The following is a 19,934-nucleotide window of genomic DNA, read 5'->3' as shown; positions in this document are numbered from 1 at the left end:
TTTATCATCCAAAGCCTTAAATAATTCATTCCACCCAGAACCTTTTTGCCCATATGTCTACTACAATACTACATTTCCTTTAAGACCCATCTCCTCTATCAAGCCTCTGCTGATCACTTAGAAATACCCACTAATGTTTTACATAATTGTCCATATATAACCTATATCTGATTGCTTGCCACCTCAGGTCAGGGGGAAGGGTTGGAGGGAAGGAAGAATATAATTTGGAACTCAAAACTTTAAATTAGAATGTTTATTATTTTAAAAATAGAAATAGCCACTTCCTCCTATGAATTCTGTTGTATTTATCATCTGTATCTCTCATTCGGTACTTAATGTATATTTATCACATATTTTGGGGACAGTAGATGTACCTTATCCTACTTTATCTCCCCCAAAGAAGAATTTAACACAGTAGACTAGATACTTAATAAAAATTGTTGAATGAAAGAACAAACGAAAGAACGAATGAAAGAAAGAATGAATGAATGAAGTACATCTTGAAAATACCTCCTGTTGATGTGATATAGCAGTCAAGCTCTATCAGACCTTGTAAATATGAAGACACAAGGAGTGGAGAATCAAGTTATAGGAACTGCAAGTTTACGGGTAGGGTATCTCTAAGCATGGAAGAAACCCCTATGGTCTCAGAAAAGAGAAGAGAGGAGCTATGCAAATGGGGAATGTTTGAATTGGGTAATTGCTGTAAGTTTCTGAAAATTCTCCAAAAGCAGTCATATTAAAGTATTGTTTTCTTCCTTACTTGATATGATCCTTTATTATAATGAAACCTATGGACTCTAGTGGCAGGGTGAGGAGCACAGGACCCTGGGGTGCTGGGGATTAATGGATGATTAACAAGTATGATCTCAGACTAAAGTATGAGTCAAGGGGACAGCTAGGTGTTGCAGTGGATAAAGCATTGGCCCTGGATTCAGGAAGACCTGAGTTCAAATCTGGATTCAGATACTTGACACTAGCTATGTGACACTGGGCAAGTCACTTAATCCTCATTGTCGCTCACCCCCAAAAAATATGAGTCAAGGAACCCAGAGGAGATAGGGTGGATGGGGTCTAAACCCTGTACTAGTTTCTGGAAATCAACACAGCAAGTGCTAGATATGATTGCTGAGTCTGCAAGAAATATTTGAAAGATCATGGACAATCAGAGAAATACCATAAAATTTGAATAACAAGAAGATTACAAAGAGCAAGTGTTATTTCATCAAAAGCAGGTCATACCAATGACAGGGACTAGACTTGTTATTTAATTGGTATATGGTATAGGGGACTTCCTAATTAGGAAACCTCTCTTACTAACTCATGTTGGTACCTTTTCCACAACTCAGTCTTAGAGAACTGCCTAGATCATTGAGGAATTACATGATTTACCCAAGATTATCATTCAGTATGTGTCAATTGTCCTTGAACCTAGGACTTCCTGGTTTCATGGCTCAGTCTTTATAATGCCATGCTGCCTCTCAGGACAAGTCTGAGTAATATTATTTCCATTTTTTTGAACAGGATTATTACTTTAGTACATGGGAAAAATACTATGGAAAGTCAGGTTTATCTAGATTTCAGCCAAGATTTGATCAAATATTTCATATTATTCTTGGTGAGAGGGAAACAGACTAGATAACAAAACAATTAGATGTACTCTGAATGGGTTGGATAGCTATACAAAACAATAATTAATAGTTATCTGTCACCATGTGCAATGGAAGACCTCAGGCATGTGTGCTTGACTCAGTGTTTTTTAACATTTTTATGAGTAACTTGGTTAAAGGCATGAATAGCATAGCAAATTTGCAGATGACACTTAACTGATAACTGAATAAGGACCCTAAAGGATCTTGGCAGACTAGAAGACTGAACTACATCTAAGAAGATGATATTCAATAAGAATAAATGTAACCATTCAGCAAATGCCACAAATCTGTGACCTTAGAGAATGCCAGAGATAGACTCCGATGGACACTTCTCAGGCATTTACTGAGTCAGTGGAGTCTAGAGCTATATTTCCTAATAGGCCAATTCTCACTGTCAAGTGAAATTGTCTAGCCATGCTTGTTTCCCCTAACTCATGTCCAGGATAGGCCAAAAGTCACAAGATGGAAGGCTTTTTTGCAATTTTGTAAATGACAAAAATAAAGAAAAAAATAATTTTCAAAAAGTTATTAAAACATCTGGACTTTTGGCCCATACTAGAAGGCAAAGTCCCTGAAATGGATTCCTGTTCTCCTAGAATGCAGATAGAATTAATTCTCTGGATTCTGAAACACTCCCCAATTTATACCAATTAACACAGGAAGATGGAGATTTAGAGCTATGAGGAATCTTAAAGATTATTTAGTCTTATCCTCTTATTTTACAGATGGGGAAAGTGAGACTCACAGTGTGCACAAAAATGGTTGAGAAAAATATATAGATAAAGAAATCAGAGGCCCCAAGTATACACAAGAAGTATGGAGGAGGGTGAGGATTTGAATCTAATTCCTGTGTTTCTAAATCCAGTGATCTTTTCACAGAGGAAACTGAGACTTGACCAAGGTGACTCATGAACAGGTAATATGTGAAATGGCGAGTTTCTAATTACATGAAAAAAAAAATTTAAAAATAATAATATTATAGTAACAATACTCATCTTCAGAGTTGGAGATAACATCAATTACCATTTAGTCTAACCCACACTTGAAAAAGAATTCCTTTAATATCTTTTGCTTCTAATGAAGAGAAAGAAGTTCATTGCTTCCTGAGGCAGTCCGTGGATAGCTATAAATGTTAGGCTTTTTTTTTCCTTACCTCAAACTGAACTTCTCAGCTTCTTTCACCTAATGTATCTAGTCTCTGTCCTGGGTAGCAAAAAAAAATTAAAATGAATTGAAATTTTCCTGGACCTTCAAATATCTGAAGACAAGCTGCTATGTTCCTCTTAGTTTTCTTCTCAGCCTACAATGAATTGTTTTAACTGATCCTCATGTGGTATGAACTTGAGGCCTTTTCCATCCTGCTTGTCCTCCTCCAAATGCATGCCAACTTAACGATGCCCTTAGCAAAATGTAGTTCCCAGAAGTAGTCAACCACTTTTAGGGATATAATAAGGAGGATTCATACACCGGTTAAAAACTTGGGCTAAAAATCCTCTTGAGACCATGCAACAAAGGTTATATGATTGTCTTTCAAGCCCATTTTAATTGAAGTTATTCTTCAACCATGATTTGCCACAAATAATGTCATTCAACATGACCTAAGAGAATATGGCTTGGGTGAAAAAGGATGAACTCTTAGCAAACAAGTCCAGATTCTTAACATGTTCTCTTTGTCAATGCAACAGTGCCTCCAAATCACATTTAGCAATGTTGTTTGAGAAGTGAGAGTATCTGGGCAAATTTCAATCATCAAATATTTGTTAGAAATAGAAAGAATATGTTATGAAAAAATGGTTTCATCATTGTAGCATATACTTGTAAACACAGACATGACCAGACATCTCTCTAGAAAAAAATCACTTTTGCACACCTATGATGAACCCAGGAAGTCCTGGGTCATAATGACATGCAAGGATTTGCAAAATGTTTAGTAAGAGTTCAGTTGTCTGTGTGTGGGCTGACAGAAACCTCTGCATCCTCTCACCAAGAACCCTAATTCAATTAAGTTATTTTATACAAAAAAAAATGAGATCTTACAGATGTAAGGGCTAAAATTCTAGCTAAACTATCTAAAATCTAATGAGTGGTCACCAATAAATTATAAGCTTTATCAAGAGTATTTAAATGTTTAAGTATTTATTAAAGAGCATTAGGATCAGAGAGAAGGGTAAAAATCTAACTATTTCTAAGAGACCCTATCATCCGACCCACCATGGTGAGGTCAGTAACCCAAAAGAGAGACAGAACCCGTCCGCCAGCATCCGCTTCCTACTTCATGTCCCCCTCCCAGAAATGGGAGACTCCTCAAGTTGATTTGGCTGGTAGCCTTGATAGACAGTACCCATGAGCAAATGTCACTTCCTGATGCAAAGGACCTTGACCACTTGGCTTGCCCTCAGAGGCCTTCACCTCATGGCAGAGCTTTTCTACAGTAAGTCTCCAGCAGGTGGCGTCATTCTAATCGTAACACAGATGAGAAAGATACTGTTTAAGCCTAAGTCAATCCAACAGTTCTGCATGCCACCCCCAGCCCAAGTTTCTTGTAGAGGTAGCTAGGGATCACAGTGAATAGATCACTAGACCTGAAGTCAGGAAGTTTGTTCAAAACTGGAGTCAAATACTAGCTGTGTGACCCTGGGCAAGTAACTTAATCTGTCTGCATCGATTTCCTCATCTATAAAAAGAGGATCTTAATAGTACCTACCTCCCAGGGTTGTAGTGTAAGGGAAAAAATGAGATAATATTTATAAAGTGTTTTACAAACCTTATAGTAGTATATTAATGATGATGAAGATGATGATAATTGCTACCTCCCTGGTGAGAGTCTTCCTGTCATGGTGCATTTCCTTAGGTTAACATATTAGGTAATGGATCTTTCAGCCTCTGTGTCATGGTGGCTGTGGGGCTTTTGTCTTTATTTTCCTTATTTTTGTTCAACTCCATGTTGCTGATGGAGTTTCTATTTAACAAAGTTTCTATAAAACATGATTCTTGCCCTAAGGGAGCCTCTAGTCCACTGAGAGATAAAACAATTAGAATATATACTATTATAACAAACATTATTACTTTCTATAAATCAGATCTTAATGGGCTTCTTGTAGTCATTTTCTCATTCCATAATGATGCTATGTTTTCTGCATTAAAACAGTCAGAGCAATATATTATCAGCACATTATGCTGCTGCATTATGATTTTAGTTTACTATTATGGTTATGAATGCATCAATTATTAGACCTCTTTATTGGACACGTTGATTAGACAACTGAGTCACCATCCTGATGTCACTTCAGTGTCCCTCAATATCCTGAGGAGTTGAATCCCAAACCCTCTTCCCTGAGTTCACTTTGGGCTACCTATAATTTGTTTGTCTGGAGCCAGAGAAATTGAGGTTTAATTGGCTTATAGATGTACTGTCCAGACAAAACAAAACAAAACAAAAAACCAAGATGAAGCCTTGGAGATGTGACATTTTTTTGTTGCTTCCTTATTGAACATTCTCTGAATGCTGAAAAATGATCCTGTAAGGGCAAAGAAATAAAGGATATTGGACCATTTATAAAAAAGAAGAGAGAACTAAGAGAGACTCAAGATCATCTTCTTGGTATTGATAAAACTAGGGCTCAGAAGCCCCCTAGAGGTATATTAAATGTAACTTGATAGAGAGACAGAAACAGAGAGAGAGGTACAGAGGCAGAGAGACAGAGGCAGAGACAGACAGACAGAGACAGAGAGATATTTGGGTAGATAGGAAAGGAGAAAGGAAGAGCAGGAGAGACAAGGGGAGAGGCAGAGAAGGAAGAAAGAAAAAAAATACATATTTACAAAAGACTGTTTGCTCTAATGTAGTCAAATAGGAGATGCCAAATAAAGGCTATTGGTTTGCCCCTGCAAAGTCACTTGTAGGGGTCCCAGGAGATATTGTTACCAGATGGTGTTAGGTATGATTAGCCGCTGTGATGTAATTGCCTCTTTAAGACTGGTTGCAATTGATGTTCAGTTTAACCAGATAACATACATCACTCAGCATGGCCTTTTGTGTTATTTTTCCCTTCAAAGTTGTCCTCCATGTTTGAATTTGGTCTAATATTTATTAGAATAAATATGTTGGGAGAGGAGAGAAAAGTGATTTGTGTAATTTGCCAGAGGAAGTGTCCCTTACTGATAACTCAAAGTGTAGTAGATTGGATGGAATAAGAGCTCAGTGGGAGAAATTCAAGGAAGAAGAAAGGCCATGCATGAATTCCAGGGACAATCTTTGAATGAGAAATGTCCCTTTGAGTTGTTCCATGTCTCCCATAGATTGTTCCTTCAAAAACAATGGTGGACAGAAAAGAAAATGGGAAACATTTCTCTTTTTTGGGGGGTGGGGGATGCTTTAGGAGAACTCATTTCATCATGGGACATTCCTTTGATATGAGTGGAAAAGGTGGGCTAGATCAAAGCTTCTTAAACTGTGGCTCCAGACACCACATGGGGTCACATAACTGAATGTGGGGGTCATGAAAAATCTGGTCACAGTAAAATATTATGTATACCTGTTTTATATACCTATATAGCCAGGGAGGGATAAAAATTCCTTGAGCGAAAAGGGATCACAAGTGGAAAAAGTTTAAGAAGCCCTGGGCTATACACTAGCAACTTATATGTTGTCTCCCTCCATTAGAATGGGGACAGTATTTTTGATTTGTCTATAGTCCTGGCTCCTACTACAGTGCCTTGCATAGAGTAAGTGATTAATAAATATTTGTTGAATTACATGAAGGAAAATTGCATTTTCTATATCAAGCCAATCAATAAATATTGGCATCCTGGATTTTCTGTACCCAGAGTATAATAAGTAAAAAAAAGTCTTAGGGGTTTGGTTTGTGTAGTTATGAAGCAAAGGTAGTCACTTTAAAGCACTGATATCATTCCAGTTAAGGAAAAATGGAGAGTTCTTCTACAGTTTTATATTTGTTCATTACTTATTAACTTGGACTTTGTCAAGTTGGCTTGAGGCCTGCGTTGATCAGGAATTAAAAGTGATTTTGCACTAAAACTCACCATATCTACTTTTGAGCCAAAGGGATCATTTTCTTTCTTTCCTTCCCCTTGTCTTTCTTTCTTTTACATTTAGGAATGTGTACAAAGTCAGTGTGTACCTTGGTTTTGAGTTAGTTGGAGGTAGTAGTAATTGTATGCTGTTATAAAAGACAAAATAAATTTCAAAATCCAAAAAAAATTTGACCTCAAAACAATTTAGGCACAATTGCTGAAGTTTCCCAGCTGTCAATCCTAAAGTAAAGAATTGAAGTATCCCTTTCCAAATAAACAAAAGAAGTTCACCAATACTTCTCTGCTAGAGAAACAGGAACACAAGAAACGTTTGATTCATCATAAAGTTACTTCTCATGCTTCAACTAAACAATAATAGAACATCCCCCTTCATCCCCACCTCCCTGCCCACACTTTATTACTATAGCTTTGCAAACAGCATTGCAAAATCTTCTGACCCATCTAGATTCTACTGAGATCACACACTTTTACAAGAACCAGTATGAGCTCCTGCTAGTTACACCCACTTCCTTCTTCTATTGTCCTAGAAAACTACTATGCTAGGAGAATAGCAAATTCACCCTTAGTTCCCCTACAGAAATGTGTGAAATAAGAGGTTATCAAGGTTTATAAGAAAGTCTCTACTGTATCCCTATGCTTTCTAACTGACATTTCAGGTTTAACAGTTATGCCCTTCACAGAAATTATTGTGTTTGGTGACAGGCTATCATGATAAAGAATTAAGTGAAACAGAAAGGGGGTGAGAGAGAGGGGGAGGGGAACAACTTTGAAATGCTATACACATTTTTTTTTTCTGGCAGAGTGGGTTACTCCCCAAACACACCATTATATAGTAGGCCTCAATTCTTTGAGCGACACATTCAGAATGCACAGGAGACTGGAATGTCAGCTACAATGTCAGTCCTCAGAGAATTTCTCTCTCTCCCTGTAGTATTATATGACAGCATTTATCTGGGATTTTGAATGCAGTTTGTGTATGAGGTTTTGAAAGAGTCTCTGTAAAGTAATCCCCTTTACTTTGTATATCAGACAGTTGTTGACCCTGGTTGCTTTTCTTATGCTAGCTTTGGATAGCGACTCTGACCCTGCTTTGAGATTTGAAAATTAATTTCAAATTATTTTTCTGATGCTGCAATAGCTCTTTTTTTAGGCTTTTAAAAAATCTTCAATGCTTGTCTGCTTATAGTCTTAATATTTTCTTCTGTAGGAAATAACATAGCATGGTATTTTGGTTTGTTGAAAAGATAATCTTTAGGGGACATTGACCATTTCCCAAAATTGAATGATTGATTCCCTTCATACAATCAAGAGAATTTTTTCAGTCTTAAGTACTTAGACAATAACTTTAAAAACTGAAAGAAAATGTTTGATAGTGCTTCTCTTCCTTATCCTTCTAAAAATTATTTGAGAAAAAAGAATTGCCCTACTTAGATTAGTCAAAAGTCCAATAAAAGATTAGTTTTTTCAATGTGATTCTTTTATAAAAGATGGTTATGACAACACTGTACTTTAGGTGTGAACCTCCACTAAGAAACCTGGGAGTGGCTCTCTCCCAGACATTCTAGTTAGCTGTTCCCAACTCCCACTCATAAGCATGCTCCTGTTAATGTCAGAGAAATATATTTGTTGTTGTTAAAAAAAAAAAAACAATCAGCCTTCTTCTGGAGCAGTTTAACTAGAATAATCCAAATTCATTGGAGCAGATTCTGATACTGACCAGGCTGCATTGTTATGGATAGTACTAGCACAAGGAACCTTGGGCTTTCTCTTAGTGAATCTCCCACACTGTTCCTCCCCAGGGGATTCTTTGGCTGCCTGCACTGCAGCAGTTTGCTGCTCCCTGTTGGCCAGAAAAGTAACTTGCCCTTTTGTCCTCTGCTTTCCTCAGAAGACAGTTGCTCTGCATGATCCTCCCTGGGGTCTTTAGTGATAGCTTCTTCTTGCTCTTGATTCATTCATGGTATTACCGTCTCTTCTGACCTCCGTGCCCTTGCCCAGGGGATGCTTAGTGGTAAGAGGGTACATCTTTGTTCTAAAAATGAGCTAGACATAAAGTGATTTCCTTTTGTTAAAACTTATCCTGTCTACTCATGAACAGGAGATTTGGAGACTCATCCAAGGGCAAGACCTTTGTGACAAATGCTGCAATGAAATATATCCCCATCCACATCAAAGTCCAGAGCACAGACCCTATTTGCAATGGAGGGTGGCTCAAACTTCATCCCAACCCTCATTTGCCTTCCTACTCCTGAACAGAACAGCATTATTGGGCAACTCTTTTTTTTTTTTTTTTTTTGCGGGGCAATGGGGGTTAAGTGACTTGTCCAGGGTCACACAGCTAGTGTCAAGTGTCTGATGCCAGATTTGAACTCAGGTCCTCCTGACCCCAGGGCTGGTGCTCTATCCACTGTGCCACCTACCTGCCCCCTTATTGGGCAACTCTTTCATGAGGTTTTCTTTCTTTTCCTTCCTTCCTTCCTTCCTTCCTTCCTTCCTTCCTTCCTTCCTTCCTTCCTTCCTTCCTTCCTTCCTTCCTTCCTTCCTTCCTTCCTTCCTTCCTTCCTTCCTTCCTTCTTTCCTTCCTCCCTCCCTCCCTCCCTCCCCATCTCTCTCTCTCTCTCTCTCTCTCTCTCTCTCTCTCTCTCTCTCTCTCTTTCTGTCACTACTTACTTGTTAGGGGCTCATGATGCAGACAAATTGTTACCCAGTTTAACACCCCAAGACATTTTCTAGAAGTGTTTTCCTTAGCAGTTTCTTACAGCTGAGAATTAGAGTAACAAGGAAGATCCAAGCTGAGCTACATATTCCACAAAGATATGATTTTATGCTTACAAAACAATGACTATCCTATTTAAACAGAAATATTCCAAATGAATAATTTAATAATTTTAAGCTCATATGTGGGTTCCTTGACTTTTGGGCTAAATGTCTTCTTCTAAAACTTCATTGTGCTGTGGAAGCACCCTTCACTTCTGTGGCATTATGCCATCAGAAGATCCAACCATGTACATGGTACTATCCTGGCTTCTGTAAAGACTGTTAAAGGGAGACAAAGGTATTTAATTTTCTAAAATCCCCAACTGAAGCTAACATAGTAAAAAAAAAAAACAGTTAAGAATAACAGACATAAAGAATTGTCAGGGAAAAAAAGTACCCTGATACTTATTCATAAATCCTGTATGTATTACTATTATTTATTCATGCCTCATGTATGTATGCAAAAGAAAAACCCCTTTCATCAGCTAGTGTACATCTTTGTTACTTAATACTAATAGAAAAACTTCAATGTTCACATGCTCTAATATATTAAATTTGCAACTTGAATAATTTATTCAAGCATAGTTACTTTCTCTTTTTTTTGATGTTATTTTTTCCTTTTTTCTCTTGTCCTATCCTATCCTGTCCTGCCCTCTTCTCTTCTTTCTTCTTTGTCAACACCCCCTCCACACCCTTTTCTGAAAAGAAGTAACAATTCATCTGGTTTCACTTGGGTAGTTGTCATCCAGTCTCATATACTCTACATGTTTATCAGACCTGATATATCCCTTTTTTTTAAAAAAAAAGACAGGAATGCAAAATTTAGCAATCTGATCTCACCATGAAAGAATCACACCTGTGAATTTTGAGGCTAGGAATCAAAGATGGACCACAGCTCACTGTAATATTTTATTTCTTTCTCTTTCTTTCTTTCTTTCTTTCTTTCTTTCTTTCTTTCTTTCTTTCTTTCTTTCTTTCTTTCTTTCTTTCTTTCTGTCTTTCTGTCTTTTTTTCTCTCTCTTTCTTCCTTTTATTTCTGCTTCCTTTTTTTCTTTCTCTTTCTCCATAATGCTATTTCATTAAAGCTAATACTTGGGTATGTCGATTGCTTAGAATTATAAACAGCATAGCACAAAGAAAGACCTGTGTTACACCATGCCATTTTAGCTTAGACCTTCAGAAGATGAGGAACAAACACATACAAAAAATCATTTTAATTGTTAATGAATTTTCAATGAAAGTAAGACTGAATGGAAATTTGCTTCCTCTTTATCTGACTCCATTCTCAGCTTCTTTATTTCAAAGGAATAAGGAGAGGACTGGGCTAGTAGTAGTAAAGGCAATGGGGAATTACAATTTCATAAGAATTATGCGTAGTAGGGAATAGTTTGATGGCCTTGAAATAAGAAAGATCAAGATTCAAATCTTACCTGTGAGTCTTGCCTCCTCTATTATTTTAGGATATTCATTAAACTTCTCTGAACCTCAGTTTTATCATCTATAAAATAGAAGTAATAATATCTGTTCTAACTATTTCACATGGTTATTACAAGTTTCAGAGGAAATAAAGTCTTACAAATGTCAGATGTTTATTATCATTATTAACTATTATTATTTTTTCTTTCTTCTTATTTTTGTTCTTCTATTTCTTCTCTTCCTTCTCTGCCTTCTTCCTCTTATTCTACCCATACCACTTTCCTTCTCCTTCTCTCATTTCATTCTCAATTCAACCTCATGAGGTAGATGCTATTATTCTAGTCATTTACAAATGATAAAATGAAGGCTAAGAAGTTAGTTGATTTGCCCAGGGTCACAAGGATAATAAATATTCAAGGCAGGGGTTAAACTCAGGTTTTCCTGAGTCAAAGTCAAGCACTCTGTCAACTATACGCCCTAGCTGCCATTTTAGCTTCCTTCAATTATAGGAATTACTCTATGGTACTTTTTAATTGGGCAAAAGTATATGAAGACATGAAGATGACAAAAGTTTCTGTCCTTACCCTCACATACATATATCTGGGAGAGTTTGAAGCTCAAAAAAGCTTTTTGTTAATTCAGTTTGAGGTGAAGAGGGTAATTCATTTCTGCTTAAGTCAACTGATATTGAGAGTTACTCAGAGCCACAACGTCCGGTATGTCTAGCCCTTGGTTTATGAGGTTTAAGCATGAACAACTTGACTACTGCTATGTTGACAACTCTGAGATCCTCTTTGAATGGAATGGCATGTGGTTTAGTGGGGCTACATTTATGAAGAAAATATTTGCTGAAGCTAAAGACTGCTGAACACCACAATGAAGTATCAAGGAGATATGTTAATTCTCCCTCCCTGGAGATTTATAAAACTTGATAGACATCTATCTGTTCCAGATAGTGTATGTGCCAGTGCTACTTTGAAGGCAAAGGGATAGAAGAGATGACAATAGAAAGTACCTTTGTCACACTGTATCATGATCCTATTTAATTTGAAAGAACAATATGCATAATACTTTGGCAGTTATTTTATTTTATTTTGGTTTTTTGGGGTTTTTTTTGCAAGGGAAGAGACACAAACATTTCACATTTATATTGTTTTTTGTTTTTGTTTTTCATTGTATTTTGTTGTTGTTGTTGTTTTTGCGGAGCAATGAGGGTTAAGTGATTTGCCCAGGGTCACACAGCTAATAAGTGTCAAGTGTCTAAGGCTGGATTTGAACTGAGGTCCTCTTGAATCCAGGGCCGGTGCTTTATCCACTATGCCACCTAGCAGCCCCCTTAAATTTATATTGTAATGGAAATAACAGTGGATTTAAAGTCTGAGATCTAGGTTCAAATTCTTTCTCCACTGCAAATCTTTCTAGACTCATTTTCTTCTGTAAAATGGGGATGAGAATAACCTACCTTATCCATCTCATAGAGATATTGTGAGGATCAGTGCACATAATTTACGTGAAAAGACTTTAAAACTCAAATTGTAAGATATTTTCTCTTTTGTTTCAATGTCCTTGCCAATGTCCAATCTTTTGTTTTACATTTATTTTTTAATCATGTTTTGTCATAGCTTTAGATTAAATTGACTTTTTTGGGAAACACTCTTCCATGCTTCTCAGGTCTCCTTCCTAAGTGGTAAATATAATCTCAAGGTCATTCATTTTGTATATGTAAAAGTTGGATTTTTAAAATCCCTTTTTACCATTACTTTTCACTTTCCCCACAGTAAACTATAATTGGAGTGCAAAGACTAAGCGACACAACGCTACTGGTACTGGTTGAATGAGACACCTAAAAATTGTCTACCTCCAATTTAGGAATGTATTCCATGAAGGAACAACACCTAAACCCAAGAGAGCAGCAGTTGCAGCATCTGGTTCATCTTGAGGATTCAACTCTTTGTTAAAATAAATGTCCTGAATCAAAAATGTAAAAAAAAAAAGAAAAGAAAAGAAAAGAAAAAAAAGAAAAAGAAGAGAAAAGAAAAGAAAGAAAAAGAAAAGAAAAGAAAATTGCAATTTGACAATTTGAAAAAAGATTTTTAAAACTAGAAATGTCCAATGTAGGAGGGACTGTCAGAAGAAAGAATATACTGTTGGTAGAATTGTGAATTGGTACAACAACTGGGAAAACTTTTTGAATTATCTAAGAGAGTTGCTAAACTTCATTTGCTTTGACACATACTTCCTATGCTTTGACACATTAGTCTCATTATTGAACATGTATCCCAAGGAGGAAAAAGTCAGAAAGAATGATCCAACACATACCATAGTATTCCTATCAGCAGTTTTTATAATAGCAAAATCCATAAACTCATGTTCATGTGTTGGAGAAAGAGCTGACATAATTATGGTATATAATTGTAATGAATGTTGATATATCATAAGAAATAATAAACATGAGACCATCAGAGAAACCCAGGGAAACTTGGACGAACTAATGCAGAACTGAGAGAACAGAGCCAAAATAATAGAACACAAATGACTACAGTAATAAAGAACTGAACTTAAACTGAGCTATATTGTTTCCAGAAGTAAAATGGAAAATATCTCTCTCCTCTTACTAGAGATTGGGAATCACAAAATGCTTGATGGTTTTATTGCATTGACAGATGATCCTTAATTAGGCTCCCTGTTAGATGCATATTGAATTAGAAAACAATATGGTAATATTATCTATGTTCTATTGTATTTTTCTTTTGTAATGATTGGAATGATGCCACCTGCTGGAGACTTACTGTAGGAAAACTCCAACATGAGGAGAGGGCCTCTGAAGGCAGGACCATGCGGTTTTTCTTAGGCGTCAGGAAGTGACATTGGCTGGTGGGAGGAAGAAGGGGGAGGCTGGCGCTCCGACTCTCTCTCTCTTTCCTGAGCACTCTGGTGGAAAAGGGAGCTACAAATGCACTCTCCCTTTAATAGATAGATGAATCTAGGCCTTTCTCTCTCTCTTTACCGAATTCTTATTCTCCTTAATAAATGCTTAAAAGTTTAACTCTTGCTAAAGCTTATAATTTATTGGCGACCACTCATTAGATATTTTAGACAGTATAACTAGAATTTTAGCCCTTACACTTTATTTTATTAAATATTTCCCAATTATATTAATCTAGTCCTGGCAACACTTGATAGTGATGTGGCTAGTGGAATCAGGCCATGTTATGGATTCACCTCAAGTGTAGTGAATAGAGACAGAAGATCTGGGTTCATGGTTCTACCTCAAGATATTATAGCTGTGTGACCTGGGCACAAAATATGTTAGACAACTCTCTAAGACTAGAGAGTTGTAGAGAAGGCATTGTCCTATATTACTAGAAAACATTTCTTCACCAGTAAGTTCTCTATACCAGTGAAATTATAGCTCCAATTTCTTCTTCTTCTTCTTCTTCTTCTTCTTCTTCTTCTTCTTCTTCTTCTTCTTCTTCTTCTTCTTCTTCTTCTTCTTCTTCACTTTATTACAAAGCATTCTATGGGTTGTATGTGGGGAATATTCTGGAAAATATTTGCGTTATAAAAATTCCAAAAGTAATCAATAAAAAGATTTAATCTATAGCTTTCTTTTGTTCAAATATTTTCTTTAAGTCCTACATATAACATTAGTACCCCAGTCAAAAGGGTTTAGGTTGTTCCCTAAAGGGCAGCCCTATAACACTCAATACTGCTTATATACAGAGAGATGTAACTCCAGATGGGCTCAGAGTTCTTTGTTTAAAAAAGTGGAAGAGAAAGTGAGGGGTGAGAGAGAAAGCACTGGCAATCAATGATCATGTTGAGTTCTCACTTTTCTTCTGTACCTGCAGCTCCATGACCTTCTTTCTCCATTCAAAGCCCATGCCTTCTCTCCTGTGTATCATTCTCCTCTCTTAAGCTGGATGCTGAGTGGATAGAGTGACAGACATGGAATCAGTAAAATCTGAGATCAAATCCAGCCTCAGACATGTACTAACTATATGACCACGGGCAAGTTATTTAACCTCAATTTGCCTCAGTTTCCTCATGTGTTAAATAGGGATAATAACAGCACTTATATCCCAAGGTTGTTGTGAAGATCAAATGAGATTATAATTCTAAAGTTCTTAATAGGTAGCTTGGCACATAGTAAGTGTTATGTAAATGTTATTATCATCATCATTAACAACTTCTTCTCTTCTTCTTCTTCTTCTTCATCATCATCATCTTCTTCTTCTTCTTCTTCTTCTTCTTCCTTTTTATGCCCCAAAGATTATACATAAATATATCCATACAAATACATCTGATGTATGTGTGTGTATGTGTGTATATACAAATACATATATGTAGCTAGATAGGGAAAGATATAATAGATGGATAGATAGATGATAGATAGATAGATAGATAGATAGATAGATAGATAGATAGATAGATAGATATAGATCTGTTTGTGTATGTTAGTGCTCAACACTCTCCCTTTTTATGCAGTATTTTTGAGAGAGAGAGAGACTGACCTCCAATATTCTGATATTCCTTCCAAGTTCTTATAGGCAAAGGATCAAAGAAAAGAAGTCTGTTCCAGGGAAGACTCCTACCCTACATATCCACTCTGAGGACATTTGATAAGGTTGTGATTTGGGACTAATAGTGCTATGGATTTTTAAAATGAAGATAGATATGTCAAGATTCACCTTTTTGGACTGAGGGTTTTGACCTATCCAACTAAGCAGTTTGGGGGAAAGAGAAGCTGCTATAAACAGCTTGTTTTGGGTCCTTTAAAAGGTTTTTTCTGAAACATTTTTTCTTTTTCTTTCCTTTTCCTCTTGCTATCATCTCAGAAAGTCATTAGTGTGACCCTATCTTCACCTCTGCATTGCATGGTCTTCCATAATGTCTCCCTATTCTTATTATTCCTTCGAATAAAATCATTGGAATAGAGAGGGCAAATGGAGCTAATGTCATTCTGGACCTCTTATACTCTCTATCAGATGGCTGATACCCATTAGACACTGTTGACAAGTTAAACAAATTATCTCAGAATAGGTGGTGACTATGCACCAGCTTAATCCTCATAATACAATTCCCTGTTGGTTTGTGCAGGTATCTATATGTCTGTGTACCATGAACCAGATGCAGATCTTTTAAATTCTACCTAAATTAGGAGTTGGTTACCAAGAGTTTTAATGATCACTTTGTGCTAGAAAACTTACAATTTTTCCAACCCATAATTTTTTTTCCAGTTGGAAGCACTTAAATGTGGAAAAGAAGCTAGACAGGTAGTTTTATGATTCTGATTATTACTGTTAATATTTAATTTTTTGGTCAACATCTATGAGGGTAATTCTACAGAATTCCTTCTATTAAAGAAATAAAGTCACAGATTCTAATCATATTAAAAGTTATTTTATTTTGTTTATACTAAGCCCCCCAAAGTCTTGGTCCAAAGGAATTATAAAAATGATTTTTCAAGTTTTAAAAAAGATATAAATTTCATGGAGCTAGAAAAAATAATAACAAAATTCATATGAAAGAACAAAAAATCAAGAATATCAAGGGAACTAATGAAAAAATATGCAAAGGAACGTGGCCTAGCTGTACCAACTCTAAAACTACATCATAAAGCAGCAATCATCAAAACTATATTGGTACTGGCTAAGAAATAGAATAGTGGATCAGTGGAATAGGTTAGGCACACAAAACACTGCAGTAATGAACATCGCAATCTCCTGTTTGATAAACCCAAAGACTCCAGTTTCTGGGATAAGAACTCACTATTTGACAAAAACTGCTTGAAGAACTGGAAAAATAGTATGGCAAAAACTAGTCATAGACCAACATCTTATACCATATACCAAAGTAAAGTCAAAAATGGGTATAAGACCTAGACATAAAGGGTGATACCATAGGCAAATTAGAAAAAGAAGGAATAATTTACTTGTCAGAACTATAGAAAGGGGAAAAAATTATGACCAAAGATGAGATAAAGAATATTACAAAATGTAGCATGGGTCATTTTTACTACATAAATTAAAAAGGTTTTGCATAAACAAAATCAATGCAAACAAGATTAAAAGGAAAACAGAAAGATGGGAAATTCTTTTTATAGACAGTGTTTCTGATAAAGGCTTTAGATCTAAAATATATAGAGAACTGAATCAAATATATAAGAATACAAGTCATTCCCCAATTGAGAAATGGTCAAAGGATATGAACAGGCAGTTTTCAAATGATGAAATTAAAGCTATCTACAGCCATATGAAAAAATATTCTCAATTACTACTGATTAGAGAAATTTAAATTAAAACTACTATGAGGGGCAGCTAGGTGGCACAGTGGATAAAGCACTGACCCTGGATTCAGGTGGACCTGAGTTCAAATCCGGCCTCAGACACTTGACACTTATTATCTGTGTGACCCTGGGCAAGTCACTTAACCCTCATTGTCCCATTAAAAAAAAAAAAAAACCTAATATGACCAAAAAGGGAAATGATAAATGTTGGAGAAGGTGTGGTAAAATTGGAACACTACTGCCCTGCTGGTGGAGCTGTGAACTTATTCAAATATTCTGGATAGCAATTTGGACACCATTCCCAAAGACTATAAAACTGTGCATATTCTTTGACCCAGAAATATCACTACTAGGTCTATATCACAAATAGATCATTAAAAAGAAAAAAGGACCCACATGTACAAAAATATTTACAGCTGCTTTTTCTGTGGTAGGGAAGAATTGGAAATTGAGGGGATGCTCATCATTTGGGGAATGGCTAAACAAGTTGTGGTATATGAATGTAATCAAATACTATTGTGCTGTGAGAAATGATAAGCACATGGATTTCAGAAAAACCTGGAAAGACTTACATGTGTAGGGGTCAAATTTAATATGGAGAGAGTTAATTGGGTGGCTCTCTGTAATATTGGGGTTCAAAAAATAATGAGGGACCTCTGGGTCCAAAGTTTCCTCCCCTCCGAACTGCCTTTTTTAGTTATTTCTCCCAGGCCAATAAAAAAGGAGATTAACAGCCTTTTTTCCACAAACAAATCAGGTTTTATTTAATGGGAATAAAATACACAGCAAAGATGAAATTAATAAAGTCAAGGGAAAGGGAATAGGGAAAAGGAAAATGGATAATTTCCCTGGCTCTAGCAAGGACTGTCTCAAACCCAAACTTGCTTTCAGCTCAGCTAATTCAAAGGGCTGGATTTAACTCACCACCAGGGGTCCGTAATTTCTATGGGAGTCAGCAGCCAGTCTCTGTTCCGTTCCAAATGCTCCTCCAAGGCCAGAGAGAGAGAGTGAGTGAGCCATTTCTTGTTGGTGTCCCTTTTTCTACCTTTTTCTCCCTCCCCCAAAGTGGAAGGCCTTCAAGTAGTGTAGCTGAGACTGGTTGCCTGTTGATGACACAATCCACAGCCTCTGAGGACACTCCTCAGTGTTGGCCAAGTTTAAACTAGGTGGCTAAAAATCTAATTGTCTTAAGTGGGTACTTAATAGTTTCTCATTCACACCCAATTCAAACACTACTAAGTCAATCAAGTCAGATCCCTGGGTGTCTGCCAAATTCCATTATTTTACCAAACATGAATTGATGCTGAGTACAAGGAGAACATTATACACAGTATCAATAACCCTGTGTGATGGATGATCAACTGTGATAGACTTAATTCTTCTCAGCAACGCAATGATACAAGACAAAGCCAAAAGACTTAAGGTGGAAAATGCTCTCCAAATTCAGAAAAAGAACTATGGAGTTTGAATGCATATTTAAGCATACTATTTTCACTTTTTTGTTATTGTTCTTGTTTATTCTTTCTTGCATTGTTTTTCCTTTTGTTCTGAATCTTCTCTTATAACATGGATAATGTGGAAACATGTTTAACAGGATTGTAATGTATAAACTATATCAAATTGCTTACTGTCCTTGGGAGGAGGGAGAAAACGGAGGGTGGAAGAAAAATCTGGAACTCAAAAAATATCTTTACATGCAATTGGAAAAATAATTAAAATAAATAATTGTTAAAAGATATAAGATGTTGGTTTATTTTTGTTATTATTATTTGTAGCTATGACTCTTTCAAAAATTGATAGTTTAAATTTCAATTTAGAACTGTTTTTACTATGACTCATTGTATATTGTATACTATGTCCCTGCTCTCTTAACAGTGCCTCCAAAACCCAATCTTTCATTAGGTATTATACTACTGAAGGCCATAGAATCATTGTTAGAGTTGAAAGCAACCTTATTGATCATCTGATTGAACCCCCTCATTTTACAGATAGGAAACAGAAACATTGAGTGATTGGCCCATCATCCCACTTTGTATCTAACAGAAGATTCAGTACTAAAACCATAGTGTGTCTGCCCCACCCCCCAAAAAAATAAAAACACCATAGTGGATAGGAATAGAGAAACCTAGGTTTCAGTCCTAGCTCTTTCATTAAAGACATGCAACTTTGGACCTTGATTTCCTCATTTGTAAAGATAAAGGCTGGGCTAATTAATCTCTAAGGACTCTTCAGGCTTTAAAATGTTATAGTCATAAAAACCTGACTCTCAATCCTCTGCTGAAGAATATGAAAGGATTCTATTTCTCTCCTAACACAACTATTAAAATAACCAACTGCATGGTTGTAGTGCCTTCTGAAGCTTGCTGCCATCTGAACTCCTTAAGAAAACCATTTATTTACAGTAGGTGCCTCTGCTTCTTCTCCTCTCACTTGCTTCTAAATCCTCTGCAATCTGGCTTCTGACCTCATCATTAAAGTGAAAATGCCCTCTCCAAAATTACCAGTGATCTCTTGATTGCCAAATCTCTTGGCTTTTTCTCAGACCTCATCATTCTTGATCTCTCTACATCCAACACTGTTGATTAAATTCTTAGATTTTCTCTTTTCTAGGTTTTTGTGACATTGTTCTCCACTTGTCTATTCCTTTTACTATCCCGTGCTGATTCTTCATCTACATCATCCCCACTCAATATGCTCTTTCCTCTCTACATTATCTTAGTAATTTAAACTCCTATATATAATTTTAATTATTCTCTTTGCATTGG

Source organism: Dromiciops gliroides, chromosome 3 (assembly GCF_019393635.1).
Source record: "Dromiciops gliroides isolate mDroGli1 chromosome 3, mDroGli1.pri, whole genome shotgun sequence".
Taxonomy (NCBI): domain Eukaryota; kingdom Metazoa; phylum Chordata; class Mammalia; order Microbiotheria; family Microbiotheriidae; genus Dromiciops; species Dromiciops gliroides.
Note: the sequence above shows the minus strand (reverse complement) of the source record.